The following is an 11,518-nucleotide window of genomic DNA, read 5'->3' as shown; positions in this document are numbered from 1 at the left end:
CTCTAAGACACTTAACTGAACCTGGTTATACGTACCATGAGTGTTCACTACATTGTCTTTGCACAAGTATTTTTATTAAACATTCATTAAAATGTATTTTCATTTAAGTCAGAGCTAGGTCTGAAATATATCTCAGGAAAAACTGTTTAACATGTAAACATCTGAGGGAATATAATTCAGAAATTTATGATCCTAAAGAAACTTTATGTTGACTGCATTTCACATCTCATCTTCTTTCATAGATGCGGATTTTATGCAGATGTTTTCTGGAAGAGCATTTTTGCCAGATGATTCATTTATGAGTAATATTGGTTGAAATTATAACCATTAGTGGCATTTCATATAGCCTCAGATTAGCAGCTAGTGAAAAAATTAACAATTACCCTACACTTTATTTGTTTTACTGAATTCCTGAATTTGATTTTGATTTTCAGGCACAAGGATCCTTTCTTAATAAACTGAACCGTTAAAAAGTATGTTTAAATGCATTATCTCTGCCTAAACTGATCATTAGTATGGAATGTCTGCCAGTGTTTTCACCACTTAGTCATCTAGATCTCAGATGGCTCAGGCTGGCCTACATGAAACAGTAGTTAAAACATAAATGTTTGGTCTACACTAGTGTTCCTGCTATTGCTAGCACTAGGAAAGCGGGATCAGTGCCATGGCAACAGCAGGTACATCTGACAAAAAAAAATCTCAGTTAATAGGCCCATAAAATCTAAGATAGTTTTGACAGTGATTTCAAGTGAAGGAGGATTAGGTCCGGTAGGGCAGAATTTTCAGATGCACTCAGCACTGATATACCTATGCTCCCACTAAACTCAATGGTAGAATTTCCATCAACTTCAGTAGAAGAGTTAAGTCAACACTGCAAATTTTTAATGTCCCCCAAGACCCTGAAACTATTTTTGGTCATAAAAAAATTAGCCCCAAAGAAAATCCTATTCATCAGTCTGGGTAAAGACAACAGAGAAGCTTTCCTCTACATTTTATACCGAATAATCAACCATTTAAACTGCTGCTGCTGCCTTTTTCTTTAATTTTAGTCATCACTACAAACTAATTCACCATGGCTGTGTCTACACTGGCATGAATTTCCTGAAATTCTTAAAACAGAATAGTTTTCGTTATAAGTATTTCCGGAAAAAGAGCATCTACATTGGCAGGCTGCTTTTCCGGAAAAGCCCTTTTTCCGGAAAAGCATCTGTGGCCAATGTAGATGCGCTTTTCCGGAAAAGACTACTGGGCTGTCTACACTGGCCCTTTTCCGGAACAGTGTTCCGGAATAAGGACTTATGCCCGAGCGGGAGCAGAATAGTTTTTCCGGAATAGCGGCTGATTTTGCACAGTAGAGCGTCGTTGCTTTTCCGGAAATTCAAGGGCCAGTGTAGACAGCTCCCAGCTTATTCCAGAAAAGCGGCTGATTTTCCGGAATAAGTGGCCCAGTGTAGACACAGCCCCTGTGTGTGATATATTACTGATCTTGATGAAAGGTTAAGAGTTAAATAATTGCGTGTTTGCAGGATTGAGGTCTTCATTTGGATTTATGTTTTGTTAGCGAGCCACAAAACTTGTACCCTTGTACAATATTTTTACATTTAAAAAAGCATTAAACACAAAGTAAACACACGTGGTTGAATATGCATATTATGATGTATGTCTGTGCACTGAAAATTGCAGTTAAAAGTATTTTCTCCTCAGGGATTCTGTTTTGTAAGAAATTTGGTCAAGTACTTAAAACAAAGGGACCAAAGCATAGGAACAGCCACACTGATGCCACAAACTACACATCAATACAACTGCCATCATTAAGAATGATTTTCAGTGATGACACATTATTGCTTCTCCTGATGACCTACAATAATAAAAATTAATGTATTAGTAACAGCCAATAACATGTGCCTCAATAAATAACACAGATTGGTCAGAACTGGCACACCTTCCCCAGTTTCCCCATTTTTAACAGTATAAGAAAGGGTGTCTGTTGGTAGAAAGGGAAAAAAAACACACAAGACATTTAATTTAAAATGTGAAATTTAATAAGCCACTTTTAAAGTAGTATAAATTTCTCTGAGGTGTTGGGGATACTGGAGTTTAGTATTAGTATATGAAAATGTTCCTGTACTTTACAACACAATAACCCAGGTTAGAACAGCTACTTCTGTGACTGAAAAAAAGGATGCCACTGTAAAGTTCAAATACATTTGACTATTATAAATTCCATTGCTGTTACTTCTTAATTCCTTTCTTACATATTTCCTAGTTCATAACTGCTAATATTTAGATGCATGGGCACACATATTTGTATTAAATAAGATGTGATAAAATCAGAACCTAGCATACTGCTTGATATTCTGTATAACTGAAGAAAAAAATTGAAGACCAATGTATAAAACTACGTCATGGGCAAACTGGTTAGTATTTCTAATGTATATTTGTATATAAAGACACATAGGCTGTGTGTAGATTGCACCCCTTTTCTGTAAAAGGGATGCAAATTAGACACAGCGCAATTGCAAATGAAGCAGGGCTTTAAATCTTCCCCGCTTCATTTGCATAAACATGGCTGCCTCTTTTTTTCCAGCTCGGGGCTTTGCCGGCAAAAAGTGCCAGTCTAGACGGGGATCTTTCAGAAAATAAAGCCTTTTCCGAAAGATCCCTTATTCCTCTTAAAATCAGGAATAAGGGATCTTTCGGAAAAGGCTTTATTTTCTGAAAGATCCCCATCTAGACTGGCGCTTTTTGCCGGCAAAGCCCCGAGCCGGAAAAAAGCGGCAGCCATGTTTATGCAAATGAAGCGGGGGAGATTTAAATCCCCGCTTCATTTGCAATTGCAATGTGTCTAATATGCATCACTTTTATGGAAAAGGGATGCAATCTAGACACAGCTATAGAGTTGTATTGTTAACGTAATCAGATTCAAATGCTATTTTTCGGTATTTTTCATTTGTCAGTTGTCATAAGAATTTCATATAATTTTTTTGCATTATTTTTGGTTTTTAAGCAAAATTGTAATCAATATATTGAACCCCAAAAGTATACATTATATGTATACAAAAAAGGTAGAAGAGAAGGAAAAATGTTGGCAATCAACAAATGCTATAATTGGAGTCCAATCCTGCAAATTGTTGAGGGTAAAATGCTGGCTCCATTGAGGTTGCAAAAACTCCCCTTGCCATCAGTAGAACCAGGATTTCAATACAACTCCCACTGAAGGCAGCACTTTACAAAGTGAAGCCTTAGAGGAAAACAATCTAGTAGTTTTAGCATTGTGTGTTCTTTGTATTATATATCATGCACTGGAATTCATTTAACTAATAGGGTTATTTTATTAATGTTAACATTTATTTTCTCCCCTAGCAAAAGCAATTCTGTTATACTTGCTTGGGACTGGTGGTGCCTTATTGCACAAAACACCCCATTCTCTTCAGAAGTCTTACTTGTTGTAAAACGTATGACTCAACATGAGCAGTCTTATTGAAATTTTGGCCTTCCCCTATGTAGGTTTCAGAGTGAAATCCTGCCCCTGTGAAGACGATGGCAAAGGGGAGGAGAGGCAGGATTTTTCTTATTTAAAAACCACAGAAACAGCTGAAGAAAAGTTGAAAGACTTACTTTGAGAAGCTCCTTCCTCCCACTCACAAGGAAAAAATAATCAAACTGCAGGTTGTGGCATCTTCATGTACTTCTCATGCCAACTCCTAACACACAGGGCTAAAGTCGGCCAACATTACTCACATTGAAGGGGATACTGACTTCTGTGGGATTACACATGGAGTAAGGTACCCTTCATCATGAATAAAGGTGGCAGAATCTGGCCTATAGCACAATACCAGATGTATACTTCCATTACCACTGTGATATTTAGCTATCTACATGTGCATGCAGATAGCTTCTTTATTCAGAGAGTGGAGAAGACCAGAAGACACCCTGAAGCCCACTGCAGACCTTACCATAGGAGGTATGCAACAGTGGTGGGGCTACAAAGAATGATGGGGATATGAATATAAAAACGTTTTGAGAATTTGTACTGTTTTCTAGCCCTTTGGCGGCAGTGGTGGGCAATAAGCAACTAGCGGGCCGGATCCAGTCCATGACCACTTCGCTGGCACCCTTACTACACAGCAGATCACCCCAGTGGCTGTTAATTGTTTCAGATGCTGTGGAGGGACAGGGAAGCTTCATGGACTATCCCCACCCCGTAGCAAAATCCCTCAGCTCCCATTGGCCAATTTCCAGTTAATAGGAGGTGAGAAATTTTGCTGGAGGCAGGGGCAGCAAATGAAGCCTTCTCCCCTCCCTTCTTCACTCCCTCTTCTCTGTGCTGGAGCAAAGCCACCACGGAGCAGCCAGCCCAGCAGACAAGTATGAAGCCTGTCTCAGGTTCCTTCAGGGCTGCTGGCTGGTAGCTGCCGAGGTAAGTGTAGCCCAGCCAAAGCCTGACTCTGGCACCCCACCTTCTCTCTCCCCCCAACTTCCTAGTCCAGGTCACCACCCAAATCCTCTGTGTATCCTCTCCCCACCTCCTCCAGGTCACAACACCCTACCGGACCCTGCACTTCCTCCTACACCCCTCCCCAAGCCAGAATCCTCTCCTGCAACCATACACCCTCCGAGATCCTGCACTCCATTCCTCTGCCCCAGGTCACCACCCAAACCCTCTGTACCCCCCTTTCCCCTTCTCCCAGGACACAATTCCCTCCCAAACCCTATATCCCTCCTCCAGTCCAAAATCCTCTCCTATACCCATACCCCCTCCTGGATCCTGTACCAGATCATAACCCCCTCCTTTACCCAAACTCTCTCTCAGACCCCACACATGATAAATACTAGGTTGAAATTCTGGCTCATTGAAGTCAACCGTGAAACTTCTTTTGGGTTCAGTGTAAGATTTAAACCCAGATCTTCTAGTAGCACAATTAGCACTGGGCAGAAGAAGAAGATGTTCCAACATTATACTTGCTGTGAAATGACTCAGAAAAAAGCTTGGTTAATGCACTTTGCAAAAGCATTCTTTTCCTACACATTTTATTCACTGATACTAGAAACCATACTTTGATTTTAATATACATTGATCACTCTACCCAACAGCTGGGAGAAAAAAGTTTTAGCATAATCCTATGTCCATTGAAGTCAGCGGAAAAATCCTCATCGATTTCAGTGGATATGGGATTAGGCTCTCATCCTCCAACTCTCATGCCCAAATATAATACATAAAAGATGGGCTAAATCTTGAGGTGTTTGCTCATAAACTATTGGGACAATGTTCTGTTCCAATCAAAGACTGAAAATATACAATACTATGTTGTTAGTTTTTTGTGGAATCTACACCTTATGGGACAAATTTTGCTCCCACTGAATCAATGGGGAAAATTTTCATTGATGTCAGCAGGAAGACTATGTATTAGCACTGGGGAGAAGTGCTAATGGGAGTAACAAGGCCACCCACGGTCAGATCAGGCATAGTTTGCATGAAGGACATGTGGTTGAATGGAGCAATTGTCTTAAGTGTAAACTCCTGTATGAGGAAAGTCCCCATAAGATTGGTCAAACTGAATGCCACATACTGTAAGAGCTGTTTGCAGAAGATGGTCTATAGAAACAGCTTCCAGGAACTAAAGGTTAGAATGACTATGGTGGCTTCATGAGAAATGCATACCCTTCCTGTCCTATGAGCTAATTGGTTGAACAGAGGCCCATTGTGGTCTAAGTTTAAGGCGTTAGCCTTAAAATATGGGGGAATCATAAGATTTTAGTTGATAAAAGGTATAAGCTATTAAGGCCATTTCTGTAGCTTGAAGGTACTTGGTATATTCACGCTCTTTTCTTTAGTGAAAGAAGTAGTTCAATACTGTGGTCTTTTTTTGGCTTGTCTATTAAATAAAACCTGACCATTGAGAAGATATGGAATTCTTTTTACGGCAGCATATAAGCATGTGGTATAAGCTTGTGGCTGAACAGTCTCTTTGTACCTTGAGAATAGGCATTAGATGGGGGATTCAGGAAGTTCCTCTCAACAATACTTAGATTTCAGGGACTGCTGCCTTACATATTAAGTAGTTATATTAAGAAAACTGAAGTTGAAATAGCATTTTTTTTCAAAATGCTGTGTCTTTTATTCAATACCTAGATTTATTTAGCTATATCTGTGGGAAATTAATGATGATTCAGGGATATTATATTTGGAGGTCAAACAATAGTATTATTGTGCTGTTAACCCTGGTTTATGGTATTCTTTTATACTCATTTAGGATTCTTGAGATTTTTTGCACATCAGAACTTGGCATCGCCAAAGGTAAAATTGGTCTAGTAGTAACATTATCACTCAAACACTAGCAAGGAATGCTTTTTAACACTAAGATTCTCTTTGCAAAAGAACTAGTATTTGAACACTTCTCTCCAGTTTACCTGAAATTGTAGAAAACGGTCATTTTCCCATGCAATATTTAAAGGGATGATTAACGTTTACATCTATGTGATTTCAAGATGGACATGAATTAGGGATAGAATACTACATGAAAAAGGGAAACTAGTATAGCTTGTCCGTTTTTTCTTTCAATTTTCACCAGAATCCAGAGCTTAAATACATCACAAAAATGCTTTTATTCAAAATGTAATTGGAATCTAAATTAGAAGAAAAAACACGAGACCTACACTATTTTCTCTCTGTATTATGGTTACAGAGTGAGGAATAATTTACACTGAAGATCCCATTGCAAATAAAACATACAATCAAATAAGGTGATTATATGCAAAGATTTGAGTATAATTTCCACATTGATCAGACTGAGAGGAAGTAAGTACAGTTTACAGATAATGTAGCATTAAAGGCATTATCTGCCATATTACTGCAGTTTCTGTTATTACCACTCTAAAGTTACTATGCTATATTTGTCTACATATACCAGTCTTCGTACCATGGCATAATGTTCAACTCATTATCATCTTGGAATATGTTACCGTAATTCTCCAATTTGGTATTATGCTTCATCATACTATCTCTGCGCTTTTGGAGATTTCTTGTTGCTAAGTTTGATAACAGATGAAACGTACATGGAGAGGAAATGAAAAGGGAGATAGAAAATGCAAATAATGTTAATTTAGTGATTGTTTATTATTGCATTTACTAAAGAGTCTAAGTTTCATAATTGACAGGTCTCAGAGGAGGAGCTGTGTTAGTCTGTATCTGCAAAAATCATAGAATGATAGAACATTGTAACAGGAAGGGATCTCAAGAGGTCACCGAGTCCAGTCCCCTCACCTCACGGCAGGACCAAGCACTGTCTAGACCATCCCTACTGTCTATCTAACCTGCTCTTAAATATCTCCAGTGATGGAGATTCCACAACCTCCTTAGGCAGCTTATTCCAATGTTTAACCACCCTGACAGTTAGGAAGTTTTCCCTAATGTCCAACCTAAATCTCCCTTACTGCAATTTAAGCCCACTGCTTCTTGTCCTATCATCAGAGGCCAAGGAGAACAATTTTCCTTCCTCCTCCTTGTAACACCATTTTAGATACATGAAAACAGCTATTATGTCCCCGCTCACTCTTCTCTTTTCTAAACTAAACAAGCCCAGTTCTTTCAGCTCATGTTCTCTAGACCTTAAAATATTTTTTGTTGCTCTTCTCTGGACCTTCTCCAATTTCTCCACATCTTTATTGAAATGTAGTGCTCAGAACTGGACACAATATGCCAACTGAGCACAGAGTAGAGCAGAAGAAAAAGTAACTCACCTTGTGCAGTAACAATGGTTCTTCGAGATGTGTGTCCTGTGGGTACTCCACTATTGGTGTCAGGCTTGTCCTGGAGCCACAGATCAGAGATCTTAACAAGGAGTCCTGTGGTACTTAAGACTAACAGATTTATTTGGGCATAAGCTTTTCCTGGTAAAACCACTTCATCAGATACATTGCCATCTGACATCTGTTAATCTTAAGATGACACAGGACTTCTCATTGTTTTTTTCATAACTGGTACATCGACCAAGGGTGCTGTTTTGGGAGAACAGGGAGGGCAGCAGCCGTATGTACCAGGACATGGCTTGCTTTTCTTCCTGTTCCCCTGACAATAAGGGAGCAAGGGGAAAGTACTTGGATTCTGTGCATGCCTCTCACTCCTGGCTGGTGAAGGGGTGGAGTCCAAGTACTTTCCCATCATTCCCTCATCATCAGAGGAATTAGAAGAAAAGAAAACCGTGTCCTTGTACACATGGTTTCTGCTCCCACTGTTCTCCCAAAACGTTGCCCTTTACATTGACAGGCAGATGATTAACATGATTTAGGTAAGTTTATAGCGTAAGCAGAAATTGCTATTAAAAATCTAATAATGTCAAACTTATTATAATGCACACATTGTTGTAATCATGAATTTATTAAATATGGTAGTGAAACCCCGAGTTGAATTATTAAAATATAAGGCATAATATCTGTGATGGTCAGATAATCACATGCCTGGATGTTATACGTCATCATGATAAGCTGACCTCTGGAAACCTTTTAGTAGGGGAAACATGTCTCCATCTGGGACTTTAAAGATGATGCATTTGGCAGATCAAAATACTGAGCAGTAAGCCTCAATAGATCTGTGTGCCTCTCTAATCTTTATATGAGAAATAAGGAAACCACTTATCTGCTTACTTAGCATGCTTTCCCAATCCCAATAAAAGGACAATAGTTAATTCACCACAAAAATTATCAATATTAAAACTTGGTTTAATATACAGGGACTTGTACAAATAACTTCTTCTTAAAGTCCCATGATTCCACCACCCCAGACAACCACCAATTTACATATGAAATTTGCCTCCCAAATTAAGTATCAAAGTACCCCATATAAAACACACCATTTTAAATGAAAAATCTTTTAAAACATAGTAATGTACAAAACAAATAGTAGGATTATACTATTATTGGGTTCTAGGGAAAAATAACAGAATTCCTTATTTTTCCAGAGTTAACTACAAATGTGGTTTTCTACAGCACTCTGCCATCTTGACAGTGGGTGCAATCCTCGTTTTATGATCAAGAAGAACTCTTCAAATGTTGGTAAACCAAAAAATCAATATAAGATAACTAAGATTTAGGTAATTTCATTTGCCTAGGGTGGTTGCTTCCATATAGATAGGGGATCATGATGGCAGGAACTGGTGTAATAACATAGGTTATTGTTTTGTACTGTTATTGATATTTCAGCTGATGAGTTGTTATAATACGTATCAGTGCCACCAATTATCAGAATTGAGGAACGTATTGTATGTCACATGAAGTAACTCAGTATACCATAGTTTTCTATTTCCCTTTTTCCTTTGCATAGCAATGCATCAGACTATTTCTTCATCTTGGATTCGCAGCAATCAATCCCAAATGTACACTTTTGGAGTGATTAGAATGGTAATACATGATTGAAAACATTCAAATAAGTATGCACACCTACCTGGATTATTCCCCCTATCATCCTCTATTAGCTTTCATGAGACAATGTTTTTTTTTATAAAATGAAAAAGCAAACAGGTGTTAGATTATTTACATATGACAAAATTCATATCGTTTAAATAATTAAAACTAATTTGTGTTCAGAGCTACAGTTGCATCTTTATTAGAGAAACAAGTACAAATAGGCATCTCTATTGAGCTGTTTATTCAATGAGTTTAAATAAAACATATTCCATAACCTCAGTTCTCTCACATCAATATAGTAACCCAGGGTACTAATTTCCTCTGCTCTTGTTACAATTCCCCTTTCATTATGTTTATATTCAACTATTAAAAAACCCAACCTGCACATTTTAAATAATTTTCTTAAAAAAAAAATCCTACCCAAAATACCAAATATGCTGTTGATTTTAAAAATATTTTCTTCACAAACCTCATACGATAGTACTTCTTAAGACTTTAGTCACCGGAGAGAAAGTTTTATTTACAAATAAGAGTAAAATTTTGATGTAAACCCAACTGCATGACATTTTCTTTTTCTTTTATATAGGGTATACCATCTTGTATAAAATCTATTTTTAAAATACTACAGTAAAACTTGAGTGTAGCAGCCTCTAATATTAAGCACTTTTAGAAAAGAGAATAAGTTATGAATAAAGTTTTAAGAATAAAGAATAAGTTTGGCTAAAACCAAAATGCAGAATTCTAGTCTGCTAATAACGTATGGAATTGTCGTTTGCTAATAACTTGTTAAAGCAGCGTAATACTTACCCTTTGAATCAAAGGCATCAAAATACAACTGTAGGTAGTAACTACATGTTATTCATATGTTTATGAGAAAACAAGCAGATTTCAAGAGGCAAAATATTTAGATAACCTATAATCAAGATCATTTTGTTCCCTCTTTCAGAAAAGACTTTTTAATCATTGTAACTAAAGGTGCAACTTAGAGCATGTATAGGAACTAGTGACATGTTAAACCAGATTTGCATTGCATTTAAAAAATACCATCTGTATTTCCTTTATTTAAAGAATAACCAGTCCCAAGTTGTGTGCCTGTTGCAAATAGTAACACTTCAACCTCTCTCCATGTCTGCCTGAGAATACTTTGGATTCAAATTATGTGGACATCTTACAGCGGGTGAAGTTTACAGTTATATCCATTGAGGACTCAGTGGCTGGACTGACAAACATTCAGACAGAAATGTGTGAATATCATCAATAAGTGTGTTGTAATTTGTATGACCCATCATTAAAATTGCCAATGCAACTAGGACATAGGGATTCCATTCATCGTTAAATTACTAAAATCTACCAATTGTAATGCTTTCAGACTGTTTATTTTTTCCAATAGAAAAATAAATCTCATACATTCGAAGTGGTACACAAAAACTGGGATAAAATTGATCAGATTTCTTGATAGCACCATTTACACATTTTTAAAGTAAACATTAATATGCACTTTCTTAGAAAGCGATATAAATATATAGATATATAAATACAGGACTTGCTAACCTCTGTTAACCATCTGAATGTGATGGAATAATCTGTCTCTACTGTGCAGGTAGGCTTGTGCATGGTGGTGTGGCAATATCATTTTAAAAGTTTGTTACAGATGTGATGGGAAGCTGGAAGGAGTCGAATAAGCAGAAAAAAGAGCTTAGATCTACTGTAAGCAATGAGTCGGAATGAGCCGTTAAAGGTTAGAATTTATCTTTGTTTCTGATCATTCAATGAGAAAAATGACTTCCACAGAAATAGATACTTTTAACTGTTTTTAGAGGAGTGGGGTGGTGGGGTGAAATAGGATTGAAAGTCCTACAGGAAATAGCAATAACTGGAAGTGCAGACGAAATTGGTCTTCAGTGCAAAGAGGAAGGCAGCCATTTAAAAAGTCTAAGTGCAATGTTGTGGTGCTGAAAGAAAAGCTCCAGGTGATAAAGGAAGGGGGGGGGGGGGGATTGCAATACAACTTCAAGCGGTAATTTTGTGGTGCTGAAAGGACAGCTCCCAGCGTTGAGGAAAAGATCTTGGATCTAGAATGAGGTGTCCAATCTGTATGATAAACAGCACACTGTGT

The sequence above is a fragment of the Pelodiscus sinensis genome, chromosome 4 (assembly GCF_049634645.1).
Source record: "Pelodiscus sinensis isolate JC-2024 chromosome 4, ASM4963464v1, whole genome shotgun sequence".
NCBI lineage: Eukaryota > Metazoa > Chordata > Testudines > Trionychidae > Pelodiscus > Pelodiscus sinensis.
The sequence above is the reverse complement of the archived record's forward strand: the minus strand, read 5'-3'. Positions refer to the sequence as shown.